This window comes from Salvelinus fontinalis, chromosome 2, assembly GCF_029448725.1.
Source record: "Salvelinus fontinalis isolate EN_2023a chromosome 2, ASM2944872v1, whole genome shotgun sequence".
NCBI lineage: Eukaryota > Metazoa > Chordata > Actinopteri > Salmoniformes > Salmonidae > Salvelinus > Salvelinus fontinalis.
Genome location: NC_074666.1, coordinates 34631886 through 34649568, shown reverse-complemented (window position 1 = coordinate 34649568; position 17683 = coordinate 34631886). Strand labels below are relative to the sequence as shown.

The window sequence follows — 17683 nt, the reverse complement described above, 5'->3', positions numbered from 1 at the left end:
CCTCCCCCCATCGGCTTAGACTTGTAGAGGTTAATGGAGAACGCCCAAGCCATGTTTACAGCTACTACAACTCTGACATGACAATACACTGGTATTAATAAGAGTTGTGATATCAGGGAGGCCGGTGTTAACCTAAAGGCTATGGAACAAGTTTGCAAAGAGCAGGAGAGAGTTGTGTGTGTGTGTGTGCCAAGAGTTTGGGAGAGACAGAGCCAGAGAGAGAAACCTTTAGAGAGGCAGGTAGGTAGCATTGCAGCAATTCCTCTCGGCCTAGCCAAATTGTAGATTTAACAACACAGTTAGGGGTTGAGCCCATTCCAGCACTCTAATAGGGCCCAGTAAATCACAGTCACATCAGACACATGTATGATATAGTAGACCTGTGGCCTGTGAATGGGGTCAGTGGCAGTAGGAGTGATGGGCTGCTCCTGCAGAAATCCCCTCAGTCACAACTGTAGTCACTCTCAAATGAGCTGGAGAGGTAGCCTGTTGAATTGAGAGTTGCTCCTAGATACTGATTTAAGGTCAGTTTAGCATTTTCCGCTTTCCAATGGTTAAGGTTAGAATCTAGGATCAGTAAGCTGATCCTAGATCTGTGCCAAAGGTCAACTTCACTCAGAGAAAATGGATGATTTCAGCACCATCACTAGACATACTGTTCTTCTATGGTTGATTATCAGATGATTGATATTAATATTAACTTATCAAATAAAAAAATCTATGCTGAACATGGTGTATTTTTTTTCCTGGAAGAAAATAAGAATCACCTTCTGTTACTAGTGGGCGTGTCTCTAATCAGACGATTTACAAGATCCTCAGTAGAAATCACTACTGCAAAAACTCATAATCACACATAATGGCTTCACGGACTGCCATTCCTACTCAATCTTTACTAACTAGATGGCATTACCTCATCCACTGAAAAAAATATGGAAGCAATTAAAGTAGAAGGGAAATCTGGCTACCACTCAAACTTACCCATACGTTGGAATGGAAGATAGATTGAAATAAATATGCATGTATATATATTTAATTTCTCCCCCTAATCACGTAAAATCCTAAATTTTTCTTACTCTACAAATGTTATGAAAACGGAACACAAGTTGAAAGATTTGGAGGGCCGGTTGATTGATTTACTGTGCTGCGCTTGAGTTGCAGTAAGGAGGGGGGACGTCTGAATTCTATACCTCAGCCATTCATTTGGGAACTGGAGAAAGTGGCCACATATAACCTGATCGGAGAGGACTCTGACTGACTGGGGCATATAGTAAACTCACAAGGGTAACCCACTCTTAGTCTGGGCCGTACGTCACCTGGCACTATGTACTGTACACTGCTAGAAGAAATGGTGCTATATAAAACCAAAAGGGGTTTAAAAGCTCGGTTCATATATGGCCTTCAAAATGGTTCTTAGAATCGCAAAGCACCCTTATTGTTTAGCAGTGTACAGGATTTCTACCAAGGCAGTGGCAGTTACAGTATGTTTCCTACTATTCAATTAGCTACTCCAGACAGTAAAATCCCTATCATGCAATATGAAGTTGTTAGCCCGATGAAGTCTTATATGAACATGGCAACGTCTAAGGGAAAAAACTGTGGTCAGTTAAACATCTGTGATTAAGCCCAGTAATGATATGCGTCAGATTCCTGAGAGCAGTAGGCTTGTGCCAGTCTTAACATTAAAGGGCCAGTCCAGCTGTATATTACATTATAATACCATCAGGATATATACATCACACATGGTGCTGAAACGCCAGGGCATCCTGCCCACGCCTCCACTGCTCTGTGGTCAGTTTCAGAGGCACCACCACTCCATTTATCTGATCTCCAGTACTGATCCCAGGCCTGTTGGCCGAGTGCTGAGCAAACGTCCATCATCGTGGGCCTACTCTGGGCCAGCTTACTTTGGCCTCTGACAGCGGGAGAGTTTGCGACTACATGTCAGGAAGGGGATGAAATTGTCCATTATTCAGATTATATAAAGTGGATAAAAGTGAGCAGCTGGTTAAAACATACAGTGGGGAGAACAAGTATTTGATACACTGCCGATTTTGCAGGTTTTCCTACTTACAAAGCATGTAGAGGTCTGTAATGTTTTATCATAGGTACACTTCAACTGTGAGAGACGGAATCTAAAACAAAAATCCAGAAAATCACATTGTATGATTTTTAAGTAATTACTTTGCATTTTATTGCATGACATAAGTATTTGATACATCAGAAAAGCAGAACTTAATATTTGGTACAGAAACCTTTGTTTGCAATTACAGAGATCATACGTTTCCTGTAGTTCTTGACCAGGTTTGCACACACTGCAGCAGGGATTTTGGCCACTCCTCCATACAGACCTTCTCCAGATCCTTCAGGTTTCGGGGCTGTCGCTGGGCAATACGGACTTTCAGCTCCCTCCAAAGATTTTCTATTGGGTTCAGGTCTGGAGACTGGCTAGGCCACTCCAGGACCTTGAGATGCTTCTTACGGAGCCACTCCTTAGTTGCCCTGGCTGTGTGTTTCGGGTCGTTGTCATGCTGGAAGACCCAGCCACGACCCATCTTCAATGCTCTTACTGAGGGAAGGAGGTTGTTGGCCAAGATATCGCGATACATGGCCCCATCCATCCTCCCCTCAATACGGTGCAGTCGTCCTGTCCCCTTTGCAGAAAAGCATCCCCAAAGAATGATGTTTCCACCTCCATGCTTCACGGTTGGGATGGTGTTCTTGGGGTTGTACTCATCCTTCTTCTTCCTCCAAACATGGCGAGTGGAGTTTAGACCAAAAAGCTCTACTTTTGTCTCATCAGACCACATGACCTTCTCCCATTCCTCCTCTGGATCATCCAGATGGTCATTGGCAAACTTCAGACGGGCCTGGACATGCGCTGGCTTGAGCAGGGGGACCTTGCATGCGCTGCAGGATTTTAATCCATGACGGCGTAGTGTGTTACTAATGGTTTTCTTTGAGACTGTGGTCCCAGCTCTCTTCAGGTCATTGACCAGGTCCTGCCATGTAGTTCTGGGCTGATCCCTCACCTTCCTCATGATCATTGATGCCCCACGAGGTGAGATCTTGCATGGAGCCCCAGACCGAGGGTGATTGACCGTCATCTTGAACTTCTTCCATTTTCTAATAATTGCGCCAACAGTTGTTGCCTTATCACCAAGCTGCTTTCCTATTGTCCTGTAGCCCATCCCAGCCTTGTGCAGGTCTACAATTTTATCCCTGATGTCCTTATACAGCTCTCTGGTCTTGGCCATTGTGGAGAGGTTGGAGTCTGTTTTATTGAGTGTGTGGACAGGTGTCTTTTATACAGGTAACGAGTTCAAACAGGTGCAGTTAATACAGGTAATGAGTGGAGAACAGGAGGGTTTAAAACGTCTTGACGCACGGATCCCAATAGCGGGATCATTTTCGTAAACAACCGCTGAATTGCAGAGCGCCAAATTCAAAAAAAATACTAAAAATATTTATAATCATGAAATCACAAGTGAAATATACCAAAACACAGCTTAGCTTGTTGTTAATCCACCTATCATGTCAGATTTTGAGAATAGGCTTTACAACGAAAGAAATCCAAGCGTTTGTGAGTTTATCAATCACTAGACAAAACAGTAAGAACAGCTAGCCGCAAATTAGCTTGGTCACGAAAGTCAGAAAAGCAATAAAATGAATCGCTTACCTTTGATAATCTTCGGATGTTTGCACTCACGAGACTCCCAGTTAAACAGTAAATGTTCTTTTTGTTCGATAAAGATTAGTTTTATAACCAAAAACCGCCATTTGGTTTTCGCGTTATGTTCAGAAAACCACAGGTTCGTTCCGGTCCTGAAGGGCAGACGAAAATTCCAAAAAGTATCCGTAATGTTCGTAGAAACATGTCAAACGTTTTTTATAATCAATCCTCAGGTTTTTTTTAACATACATAATCGATAATATTTCAACCGGACGGTAAACTATTCAATACTACAGAGAAAGAAAATGTTGAGCTACAACTCTCGGGCGCATGAACTAATCAAAGGACACCTGACGCGTTTTGATAAATCTCGCTAATTTTTCAACATAAAAGCTTGAAACTATGTCTAAAGCCTGGTCACAGCCTGAGGAAGCCGTTGGAAAATGAATCTGGTTGATACCCCTTTAAATGGAGGAGGGGCAGGCAATGGAACAGGGATTTTTCTAAGTAAAAGGCACTTCCGGGTTGGATTTCCTCAGGTTTTCGCCTGCAAAATCAGTTCTGTTTAGAGTGTTTTCTATCCCAATCTGTCAATTATATGCATATTCTAGCATCTGGGCCTGAGAAATAGTCCATTTACCTTGGGAACGTTATTTTTCCAAACATAAAAATTGTGCCCCCTAGCTGAAAGAGGTTAAAGAAAAACTAACAGGTCTGTGAGAGCCGGAATTCTTACTGGTTGGTAGGTGATCAAATACTTATGTCATGCAATAAAATGCTAATTCATTACTTAAAAATCATACAACATGATTTTCTGGATTTTTGGATTCCGTCTCTCACAGTTGAAGTGTACCTTTGATACAAATTACAGACCTCTACATGCTTTGTAAGTAGGAAAACCTGCAAAATCGGCAGTGTATCAAATACTTGTTCTCCCCACTGTATATGCGCCAGAAATCGGGGGAAATTAACTGAGCAGAACGAAGTGGAATGTAACTAAAGAGGAGAAGAAGCACAGATTGAAAATGTGGTGAACATAAACTAGACTGACACCCAGTCTAACTTGTGTGTGTGTGTGTGTGTGTGTGTGTGTGTGTGTGTGTGTGTGTGTGTGTGTGTGTGTGTGTGTGTGTGTGTGTGTGTGTGTGTGTGTGTGTGTGTGTGTGTGTGTGTGTGTGTGTGTGTGTGTGTGTGTGTCCTCAACCCTGCTCAGTAATGTCAATTAGTTAGCCATTTTCCCCCTGGGTTTGTTGACTTGTCTCCTCAGGGTGCAGACTTCTCTGTAGGCCCTCTGTTCAGATCCACTGTGATTACATGGCCCGCTGTTTACTTTTCCCAGAGTACTTAGCTCTCTATACCTCCTTTCATCCTTTACTCCCTTGCTCCCTCTCTTTCATCTTGCTCTTTCTCTCTTCTTCGCTCTGTTTTGGTAACACAACATTGACTTTTTATTTTTTCAATATATTTAACTTCACGTAAAATGTATTTCAAATACATGTACAGCGTTTGCATCTATGCTAAAATGGATGTAATGCCTTAAAATGTATTCAAGAGATGCATGAACATACATTTGCAGCTTTGCTCAAATGCATGTAAGGCCTGACAATTCCAGAAATGCATGGCTATGACATCTAGTCTAGAGGGTGGCCAAAGTGGTTCCTAATTCAGCATATGACATAGTTTGGCCCTTCAGAGGATTCTTATATTACGCTTTGCGTATTAATCAATGCAGATTTTTGGGCCACCAAGCCAAAACTTTGGCAGTGATATAATTTACATTGTTATTATGAGTAAAAACAAATCTGTTATGATTTCACCAAATTTAAACATTCTGTCACAAGGAGCACATGTTTAACTTAATAAAAAACAAGTTTTCCAATCTCAAAAAGTTATCTTTTTTTATGACTATAGTAAGCGCCTCTCTTCAGCCTAATTAAATCATGAAAAAATCATGACCGATTATATTTGATGTTTGTAGTCATTTTTGTAGTCATTTAAATGCATTTAAACACATTTTAGTGCTTTTGGTATGTGTCAAGTACAATAAAAATACATTTTGACATAATATATTGTACCTGCAGCAGCCAATAAGAGGATCTGGAGGCGTGACTTGGAGGCGTGGATTTATGGTAGCGCTCTTTGGCCACCCATGGGAGAAAGTCTCAAGCCAGTTCATAAGTTATGTTTTGCTCTATTAAATAATTGAGACGCACTTGAAGGCTGCCAAATCTGCAATCTTAATGAGGCCAAAGCCTAAAACTATTGTTATACTGAAGAGCTTCATTGTTAAGACAGTCACCATTTCATTACAATATGATTTGGTGAATATCTTACATAAGGTTTTAATGTGAGCATATATATTTTTTTAATACAGTCAAAGTACATTTAAAAAATATATTTACCATATATATTGATAAATACAGGTGAGAATATATTTTCAAACATCTGTTTTGACGTATTTCAAATCAAATGTTATTTGTCACATACTTTGTAAACAACAGGTGTGGATTAACAGTGAAATTATTAGTTTGGGGTCCTTCCCAAGAATGCAGAGAGAAAGAAATAGACAAATAATAGAAAAGGAAAACACGTAATAATAAAAGTAATAATAAATACACAGTGAGTAACGATAACTTGGCTATATACAAGGGGTACCGAGTCAATGTGCAGGGGTACGAGGTAATTGAGCTGGATATGCAGATATAAGTGGGAATAAAATGACCGATAGTAAACAGTGGCAGCAGCATATGTGATGAGTAAAAAAAAGTTAGTGCAAAAGGGGTCAATGTAGATAGTCCGGGTAGCTACTTGGTTAACTATTTAAAGAGCCCCCGAACACACCGATTGGCACCTGTTTTTTTTCTGTTGCTCATTAGAAAAACAAGATTTCTGTCTGGAGGTGTGTTTCCTGACTGATTCCGTATTTGATTAATGATGTTTGTCCCCCATGAGACACATTGGAAGAAAAAATTACATATAAATATATATATATACAAAACAGAAGAAAAAAAATTGCGCTACTTAAACATCCTCAGCAAAAACGTAAAAATGATTTACAGATTAATTGCATATTTCTCGAGTCATACTAGGGATGTGAAATAGGCGGAAAAAAACATCTTGGTTGACCAAGAGTCGTCTATTCTTTCGACCAATTGATTGGTCAAAATTTTTAAACGTGTATTTTTCCATATATAGACACATCCTATGTGTTTTAATCAAATCAACTATATGCACTGAGTTTGTCTGACGCTTTAAGCAAACTGTTTGATGAAATAATTAAGACACACAAATAACTAGAGGGTGTCCGACCACAATTGATTTTTTGTGCCGGGCCTGGCTCAGACTTGCTGCGCTGTGTTGAAAAAAAAAGACAGCGAGTGACTGTGTAAATAGCACCCATTGTCTCTCCTCCATGCTGCAGAGACCACTACAGAACATCAACAGTGTGTATTGCGCTGTCCATGTTGCTGAAGCTGAACATTTTATCAAATGGCCACCAAGACTATTTACATTGACCCTCCACCCTTTGTTTTTACACTGCTGCTACTTGTTGTTTATTATCTATGCATAGTAACTTTACCCCAACCTACATGTACAAACTACCTTGACTAACCTGTACCCCCTGCACATTGACTCGGTACCACTACCCCCTGTACTGTATATAGCCTCATTATTGTTATGTAATTTTATTGTGTTACTTTTTCTTTTTTTTCTTCTTTTTTTTCTTTTTTTCAACTGCATTGTTGGTTAAGGGCTTGTAAGTAAGCATTGTATTTGGAGCATGTGACAAATACGATTTGATTTGAATTACAGCCATTTCTGACTGAAAACTTGAGTTACCGAAATCCCTCATTTGTTTTGGAAAAACATTCCCTATTCCCTCAACCCTTGATCTCTTTATGTGACACATGTATGCATCGCACGTAACCAATAGGGCCTGACCTACAGCATTTCATAATCACATCAATAAATTGGTTATAACAAACTCTGAACACCGTAACACGTGACAGCAAAATGGATGCAGAGGACGTGACAAATAAACTTGAAACTGGGAAATGTTTACTGGTTGCTCAGGAGGTAAAAGGGAAGTCTGTCACGTCCTGACCTTAGTTCCTTTTTTATGTCTCTATTTTAGTTTGGTCAGGGCGTGAGTTGGAGTGGGCAGTCTATGTTATTTTTCTATGTTGTTGTGTTTCTATGTGTTTGGCCTGGTGTGGTTCCCAATCAGAGGCAGCTGTCTATCGTTGTCTCTGATTGGGAGCCATACTTAGGTAGCCTCAGACGAAGAGGAGATCCGTTACAAAGTCAGATGTGTGGAATACATTTGACTCGTGGAAAATACTGTAGATCAAGAAAAGGAAGGTAAGGAGCACCCACTGCTTGCATATTATGTGTGCCTTACAGGTGCTGTTAGATTACAATATAATTTTTCTGACCATTTGGAACAATGTAAAGCCTTTATTACAGCAAAGACTAAAAACAGTCACATTCTGTCACGCCTACTCCCGCTATCCAGCTCCGACACTCAACTTCGCCAGTCTACTAGCCATCGGTCCTTGGGGTTTGCCAACTTCTACCTCCGCTTCATTAGGAACTTCAGCTCCATCGCCTCTCCTCTCACCCCAAGAGTGGTTCCCGTAAGTTGGTGTGGAGTTTTGCAGCCGATGAGGTCTTCCGCATACTGAAGGGGTGTTTCACCTCCGCCTTGTTGCTGAAACACCCAGATCCTAGGCTGCCCTACGGGGTGGAGGTGGAGGCTTCAGAAGTTGGTGTGGGGGCCGTCCTGTCCCAACATCAAGGTAACCCACAGAAATTGTTTCCATGTGCATGGTACTCAAAAATAATGTCTCCTGCAGAGAGGAAGTAGTACGTCGGTGACTGGGAGCTCTGAAGAAGACCCATTTCTCATCCTCACCGACCATCGGAACCTGGAGTACATATGGACAGTGAGGTGGCTGAATCCAAGCCAATCAAGGTGGGCCCTTTTCTTCACTAGATTCAACTTCACCTTGTCATATTGCCCAGGTTCAAAGAACGTCAAAGCCGATGCCCTGACTCATCTCTACAATTCGGGAGAGGTTCCTGTCCTGAGTGCACCCATCATTCGGCCTTCGCGGGTCGTTGCCTCCATGTTTTGGGACGTATATGTGGATATTCGCCAGGCTCTGGAGAGGGAACCTGCACCTGCTATCTGTCCTCCGGAGTGCACCTACGTTCCCACAGGGATAAGGAATCGGCTGTTGTCCTGGGCGCACACATCTCTCGTCACTGGACACCCAGGTATTACCCACACTATTCAATCTATCTCCAGAAAGTACTGGTGGCCCACCTTGCCTCAGGACATCGCTCGCTATGTCAACTCCTGCTCTGTATGTGCCCAAACTAAATCTACCCGGCACACTCCAGCAGGGAAACTCCTTCCCCTTCCTGTGCCTCTGCGGTCTTGGTCTCATCTGTCCATTGATTTCATCACTGATCTCCCCTCTTCTGAGTGTTTCACTACTATTATGGTTGTTGTGGACAGATTCTCTAAATCCTGTCATTTTATCCCTCTCTCTGGTCTCCCTACTGCTCTCCAGGTTGTTGGGGCACTCTTCCAACATTCCTTCTGGTGCTATGGCCTTCCGGAGGATATCGTCTCTTACCGTGGCCCCCAATTCCTGTCATGAACATGGAAAGCCTTCATGGAGAAGCTGGGGGTCATGGTCAGTCTCACTTCCGGGTATCGGCCTCAGTCCAATGGGCAGGTGGATAGGATGAACCAGGAACTGGGGAGGTTCCTTAGGAGTCACTGACAGGACCGGCAGGGGGTGTGGGCCCAGTTACTTCCCTGGGCGAAGTACGCCACTGGGCTGACCCCCATCCAGTGTGTCCTGCGGTATCAGCTAGCCCTGGATCCGTGGACCCCGAGCCAGACCGAAGCTCCTGCGGTGGACGAGTGGTTCAGGCATGCAGAGGAGGTTTGGAACGATGAACACGTGAGGCCCCAGCATGCTGTCCGCCGCCAGAAAGATCAGACGGACCGCCACCTCAGTGAGGCTCCCGTGTTCCATCCTGGGGATCGCATCTGGCTCTCCACCAGGAACCTCTCCCTCTGCCTGCCCTGTAGGAAGATAAGCTTCTGGTTTGTGGGGGCCTTCAAGGTCCTCCTGGAGGGTGAATGAGGTAACCTATAAATTACAACTCCCCACTAACTTCCAAATCTCACCCTCTTTTCATGTTTTTCTCCTCAGGCCAGTGGTTCCTTGTTCCCCGCGACACCCCTCCAACTCCCCTGGACATCGATTGGAGCCGACGTTGTGGGGGGTCGGACGACATCCTGGATCCCAACATCGTCCGGGATTTCCACCACCCAGACCGGCCCGCTCCTCGCCCTCCAGGCGTCGTCCTGCGCCTGGAGTTGCAAGCAGGATGGGTGTACTGTTGCGCCTACTCCCCCTCTCCCGCTCCGGCACACGACGTCGCCGGTCTACTAACCACCGGTCCTGACGACCCACATTACGCACACCTGGTAACCATCATTGCGCACACCTTCTCCCCATCGTTACGCACACCTGGACTTCATCATCACCCTGATTACTCTCCCTTTATTTAGCCCTCAGTAGCCTTAGTCTTCAGGCACTATTGGTTTTATGTACGTTCAGTACGCTACTCCTGTTTTGATTATCTTCATGTTTCTAGTTATTAAACTCACCTTCTGCACCTGCTTCCTAACTCCCTGCGTATACGTTACACATTCATTTGTGAATGCAATTTCTGAAATGGAACGTTTTAGGCCTATTTATTGTTTACGCTAATTATTCAATGGTCACTTTGTTATTTTATTTTAAAACTAAAATGTTTGATTACTGTTAAAATCATGAATGACTCATATACTGTGTGATGACCGGAACAAAGAAATGATTGATCCTTTATTAACTAGGCAAGTCAGTTAAGAACAAATTCTTATTTACAATGACAGCTTACCGGGGAACAGTGGGTTAACTGCATTGTTCAGGGGCAGAACGACAGATATTTACCTTGTCAGCTCAGGGATTTGATTCAGTAACCTTTCGGTTCCTGGCTGAATGCTCTAACTATATAAGTAAGGTAAAATAGGCCTCAATAAGTTACGGTATTAAGACTAAACAGGATGTGCTCTTAGGCCTACAGCTCGATGGTGGTTATAAAAGGCTGCTATACTCAGCCTACTAATGACATTACTTATTATAATGATCATCATTATAATTGTAATAATAAGGAGATCAAGGAAAAAGGAGGGTCATTATTATTCAAATTTTTCTGACAATCTGGAACAGTGTAAACACTAAATGAATTATAAATAATACCAGCTCTTGGGAGTTGTAGGAGAAACAACACTGAAACATATTGGTTATGTTACGTATTCTAAACTGTATCAGACATGTGTCCTGTTCTGGACTATTCAGCAGGAGTGTGGGGTGCCAAGAGGTATTTAAAAAAATAAACATGTCCATGACAGAGCAGTACGTTACTTTTTAGGTGTCCACAAGTTTGCACCTATACTTACAATGACTGGGGACATGGGCTGGGAACCCTGTGATGTGAGATTGAAGGCATGTATGGCGAGACTTTGGAATAGACTGTTGGATATGCCAACTGCCAGAATAGCTAGTAAAGTGTTTCAGTGGGATCTATCCATAGGGGGAGCCTGTGCAACTAATGTCTGACCTTTTTCAACAGTCTGACTGAACATCTGAATGAAAACCAAATTAAGAGAAACAGGTTGTTGATGCATTATCGGAGGAGATTAATCATAAACCCAAATTCAGAATCTTTTAAGAGGGAATTTGTGTGTGAGATATATTATGTATAACCTAGCTAAAAACAAGAGATCGCTATGTGCACAGGTATAATCAGGGATATTGCCTCTGCGTATTGAAACAGGTAAGATCAGGGTTATTGCCTCTGCGTATTGAAACAGGTCGGTATTGTGGTGAAATGGAAGAGGAAAGACTATGTAACTATTGTGACCTCGAAGAAATAGAGAATGAAACTCATTTGATCCTCTTTTGCCCTTTCTACCACAATATACGCTTGCTCTTATTCCAGAAAGCACAGCAGATATACCCTGGCATCATGTGGCTGAGCGATGAGGAGAAACTGAAATGTTTTTTGTCCATTGTGTATTTCTGTTTGCAAAATATTTAGATAAAGCCTGGAATAAAATAAAAAGGACTATCTAATTTAATTGTAAAAATATTTAGCTTCTGTGGTAAATGGCATGTGTGTGTGTGTGTGTATAGGCTTGTCTCCCAAATGAATCTTCTCTTTGTGCCAGACTGGGTTCATCGCCATTTACCCGTTGTTGTCTTTCTTCGCTCTCACCGACCAACACCCGATCAACACATCTCTCTAATGTCAATATGCCTTGTCTAGTGTTGTTTTGGTTAGTTTTTATTGTTTTATTTCACTGTAGACCCACCAGTCCCGCTCAACATGCATTAGCTCTTTTGCCTCACGTATGAGGAGGTCTCACCTGGCTTAACTAGTGCCTCCAGAGATGCAACCTCTCTCATTGTTACTCAATGTCTAGGTTTACCTCCACTGTACTCACATCTTATCATTCCCTTGTCTGTACATTATGCCCTGAATCTATTCTACCACGCCCAGAAATCTCCTCTGATTCTCTGTTCCCAACGCACTAGACGACCAGTTCTTATAGCCTTTAGCCGTACCCTTATCCTCCTCTGTTCCTCTGGTGATGTAGAGGTTAACCCAGGCCCTGTAGCCCCCAGTACTACACCTATTCCCCAGGCGCTCTCATTTGTTGACTTCTGTAACCATAAAAGCCTTGGTTTCATGCATGTTAACATCAGAAGCCTCCTCCCTAAGTTTGTTTAATTCACTGCTTTAGCACACTCCGCCAACCCTGATGTCCTAGCCTTGTCTGAATCCTGGCTTAGGAAGGCCACCCATATACAACATTTTCCGTCAAGATAGAACTGCCAAAGGGGGCGGAGTTGCAATCTGCTTCAGAGATAGCCTGCAGAGTTCTGTCTTGCAATCCAGGTCTGTGCCAAAACAGTTCCAGCTTCTACTTTTAAAAATCCACCTTTCCAGAAATAAGCCTCTCACTGTTGCCGCTTGTTATAGACCCCCCTCAGCCCCCAGCTGTGCCCTGGACACCATATGTGAATTGATTGCCCCCCATCTATCTTCAGAGTTCGTACTGTTAGGTGACCTAAACTGGGATATGCTTAATAACACCCCGGCAGTCCTACAATCTAAGATAGATGCCCTCAATCTCATACAAATGATCAAGGAACCTACCAGGTACAACCCTAAATCCGTAACCATGGGCACCCTGATAGATATCATCCTGACCAACTTGCCCTCCAAATACACCTCTGCTGTCTTCAACCAGGATCTCCGCGATCACTGCTTCATTGCCTGCATCCGTAATGGGTCCGGGGTCAAACGACCACCCCTCATCACTGTCAAACGCTCCCTAAAACACTTCAGCGAGCAGGCCTTTCTAATCGACCTGGCCCGGGTATCCTGGAAGGATATTGACCTCATCCGGTCAGTCGAGGATGCCTGGTTGTTCTTTAAAAGTGCTTTCCTCGCCATCTTAAATAAGCATGCCCCATTCAAAAACAGATATAGCCCCTGACTTGACTGCTCTTGACCAGCACAAAAACATCCTGTGGCGTACTGCATTAGCAACAAATAGCCCCCACTTTTCAGGGAAGTCAATATACACAGTCAGTTAGGAAAGCAAAGGCTAGCTTTTTCAAACAGAAATATGCATCCTGTAGCACTAATTCCAAAACGTTTAAGGACACTGTAAAGTCCATGGAGAATAAGAGCACCTCCTCCCAGCTGCCCACTGCATTGAGGCTAGGAAACACTGTCACCACCGATAAATCTACGATTATCGAGAATTTCAACAAGCATTTTTCTACAGCCGGCCATGCTTTCCACCTGGCTACCCCTACCCCGGCCAACAGCTCTGCACCCCCCGCAGCAACATGCACAAGCCCCCCCGCTTCTCCTTCAGCCAAATCCAGACATCTGATGTTCTATAAGAGCTGCAAAATATGGACCCCTTCAAATCACCTGGGATAGACAATCTGGACCCACTCTTTCTAAAATCTTTAAAAGAAGATGCTCGAACTGTTTGGGCACAGACCTGGATAGTAAGACAGAACTTTGCAGGCTATCTCTGCAGTAGATTGCATCTCCGCTCCCTTTGGCAGTTCTATCTTGACGGAAAATGTTGTAGTTGGGATGGAAATTTCAGAATCTTTGCTGGCCTTCCTAAGCCATGATTCAGACAAGGCTAGGACATCAGGGTTGGCGGAGTGTGCTAAAGCTGTGAATAAAACCAACTTAGGGAGGAGGCTTCTGATGTTAACATGCATGAAACCAAGGCTTTTACGGTTACAGAGGTCAACAAATGAGAGCGCCTGGGGAATAGGTGTGGTGCTGGGGGCTACAGGGCCTGGGTTAACCTCTACATCACCAGAGGAACAGAGGAGGAGTAGGATAAGGGTACGGCTAAAGGCTATAAGAACTGGTCGTCTAGTGCGTTGGGAACAGAGAATCAAAGGAGCAGATTTCTGGGCGTGGTAGAACAGATTCAGGGCATAATGTACAGACAAGGGAATGATAAGATGTGAGTACAGTGGAGGTAAACCTAGGCATTGAGGGACGATGAGAGAGGTTGCGGCTCTGGAGGCACCAGTTAAGCCAGGTGAGGTCTCCGCATGCGTGGGAGTTGGGACAAAATAGCTAAGGCATGTTGAGCAGGACTGGGGGCTCTACAGTGAAATAAAACAATAATAACTAACCGAAACCGCAGTAGACAAGGCATATTGACATTAGAGATAGGCATAAAGCAATCACGGGCATTGGTCGGGAGAGTTAAGACAACATCGTGTAAATGGCGATGAATGGGCAGAGAGGGTCAGTTAGGTACACACAGGACCTAAGTTTGAGGCTGAGGTCGACAGATAAACAAAATGAGTTACAGTGTTAATGAATAGACCAGCAGGCATCAGCTGTGTAGCCGAGTGATCATAGGGTCCAATAAGCAGCAATGGGTGAGTCAGGGAGCCATTCGGTCGTTTCTACTATGCTAGCCGAGCGGGAGACACGGCGTTCAGAATGCTAGCAGGCCGGGGCTAGCACATGTGTTTTGGCGACATCGCACCGGAAATCGCCTGTTGAAACCACATCGGACGATTACGTCGGCAGGCAAGTTGTGATGGATCGGCGGGGCTCCGTGTTCGACAATAAAGGGTCCAGGCCAATTGGCAAAAGAGCTATTGTAGCCCAAGAATTAGCTGGTATACTCCGTCGGCTGGCCGGGAGATTAACCTAGCTCGAGGCTAGCTCAAGGCTAACTGGTGCTTGCTTCGGGACAGAGGCATTAGCCAAGAGTAGCCACTCGATTGCAGCTAGCTAGCTGCGATGATCCGGTGTGATGGTCCAGAGTAGAGGTCGATCAATTATGATTTTTCAATGCCGATACCGATACCGATTTATTGGAGGACAAAAAAAAGCCGATACCGATTAATCGGCCGATTTATAATATATATAAAAATATATATATATATATCATACACACACACACATTTTTGTAATAATGACAATTGCAACTATACTGAATGAACAATGAACACTTTTATTTTAACTTAATATAATACATAAATACACACACACGCACACAGCTCTGAAGTGACAATGATTCTGAAGAGTCTGCTTAGGAGACAAATACTCTCAACTGTTTGAATAAAAATAGAGTTTAAGTTACCTGTGATGAATGTTGAAAACAAAAACTTTAATTTCTATATGCAGGAAGTCCTATTTTAATAATGGGCATGGTAAAAATTGACGACCAAAGTGCGAGTCATAATTCCCATGACACCTTCTAGCAAAATCTGAAAAGCGGTTCCTTCATTTATTCCATAGGATATTTTTAGATTCATTTAAAATAAGGTCTGTGTTTCGTGTAGGCTTACATCACCGTGCCAATTTTATAACTGTAGATATCAATAGGACAAGGTAACTCTGATCAATATTGGCTAAATATAAGCGAAGATTTAAAAAATTGTAGAGTGGATTTATGAAAATATGTTGACAAACGTTACCTTATCCTAGTGAGATTTACACGGGTATCAAAACGTCGAGGCGGTTTAAGCCTGCACGAAACACAGACCTTATTTGAAGTAGATCAAGACATTCTCTATGGAAGACATGAACGGTAAAATAACGAAGGAACCCCTTTCAAATTCAGCCGCAAGTTATTACAGGAATTATAACGCGTCGACTATTTCTCTCTAAACCATATACCTTTGACTAATCCGGAAACTATCACCTCGAAAACAAAACGTTTATTCCGTTCCGTATTTTATCTAACGGGTGGCAACCATGAGTCTAAATATTCCTGTTACATTGCACAACCTTCAATGTTGTCATAATTACGTAAAATTCTGGCAAATTAGTTCGCAAAGAGCCAGGCGGCCCAAACTGTTGCATATACCCTGACTCTGCGTGCAATGAACGCAAGAGAAATGACACAATTTCACCTGGTTAATATTGCCTGCTAACCTGGATTTCTTTTAGCTAAATATGCAGGGTTAAAAATATATACTTATTGATTTTAAGAAAGGCATTGATGTTTATGGTTAAGTACACATTGGAGCAATGACAGTCATTGATTGATTGTTTTTTATAAGATAAGCAACTTACCTTAGCTTACTGCATTTGCTAACAGGCAGGCTCCTCGTGGAGTGCAATGTAATCAGGTGTTAGAGCATTGGACTAGTTAACTGTAAGGTTGCAAGATTGAATCCCCCGAGCTGACAAGGTTAAAAATCTGTCGTTCTGCCCCTGAACGAGGCAGAACGTTCCTAGGCCGTCATTGAAAATAAGAATGTGTTCTTAACTGACTTGCCTAGTTAAAAGATTAAATAAAGGTGTAAAAAAAAAATTACATTTAAAAAAAAAAAAAATTAAAAATCGATAAATCGATTGTTATGAAAACTTGAAATTGGCCCCGATTAATCGGCCATTCCGATTAATCAGTCGACCTCTAGTGCAGAGCTTGCGACAGGAATCAAGTGATGTGGTGGAGAAAAGCAGTCCGATATTCTCTGGGTTGATATCGCGCTGTGCAGATTGGCAGGTAATTGTCCGAGCTAAAGCTGGCTAGTGTCCGAGCTACAGGCTAGCTTCTGATGGAGGTTCCAGTTATAAGGTATAAAAAAATTGCAGATCCGTACCATATTGGGTGAGGCGGGTTGCAGGAAAATATGTTAAGTTCGTAAATGGAAAGTGAGATTAAAATATATACGGAAAAAATGAAAAACAAACTTTACAGACTCAATAACACGGGACAAGACAAACACACGTCCGACTGCAACGCCATCTTGGATATATGAAGTGAAGCATGGAGGAGGAGGTGTAATGGTGTGGGGGTGCTTTGCTGGTGACACTGTTGGTGATTTATTTAGAATTCAAGGTACACTTAACCAGCATGGCTACCACAACATTCTGCAGCGATACTCCATCCCATCTGGTTTGCGCTTAGTGGGACTATCATTTGTTTTAACAGGACAATGACCCAACACACCTCCAGGCTGTGTAAGGACTATTTGACCAAGAAGGAGAGTAATGGGAGTGTTGCATAAGATGACCTGGCCTCCACAATCACCCAGACCTCAACCCAATTGAGATGGTTTGGAATGAGTTGGACCGCAGAATGAAGGAAAAGCAGCCAACAAGTGCTCAGCATGTGTGGGAACTCCTTCAAGATTGTTTGAAAAGCATTCCAGGTGAAGCTGGTTGAGAGAATGCCAAGAGTGTGCAAAGCTGTCATAAATGCAAAGGGTGGCTACTTTGAAGAATCTAAAATATATTTTGATTTGTTTAATACTTTTTTGGTTACTACATAATTCAATATGTTATTTCATGGTTTTGAAGTCTTCACTATTATTCTACAATGTAGAAAATAGTAAAAAATAAAGAAAAACCCTTGAATTAGTA

General features: G+C 42.8%; 1 long non-coding RNA gene across 1 annotated transcript; it reads left to right on the top strand.

The window, feature by feature from the left end:
• The first annotated feature begins 4582 nt into the window (after positions 1 to 4582).
• Positions 4583 to 17683, top strand: LOC129817614 (uncharacterized). Its single transcript, XR_008753743.1, has 2 exons — positions 4583 to 10181; positions 17253 to 17683. It is a non-coding gene; the product is annotated as an uncharacterized LOC129817614 (long non-coding RNA).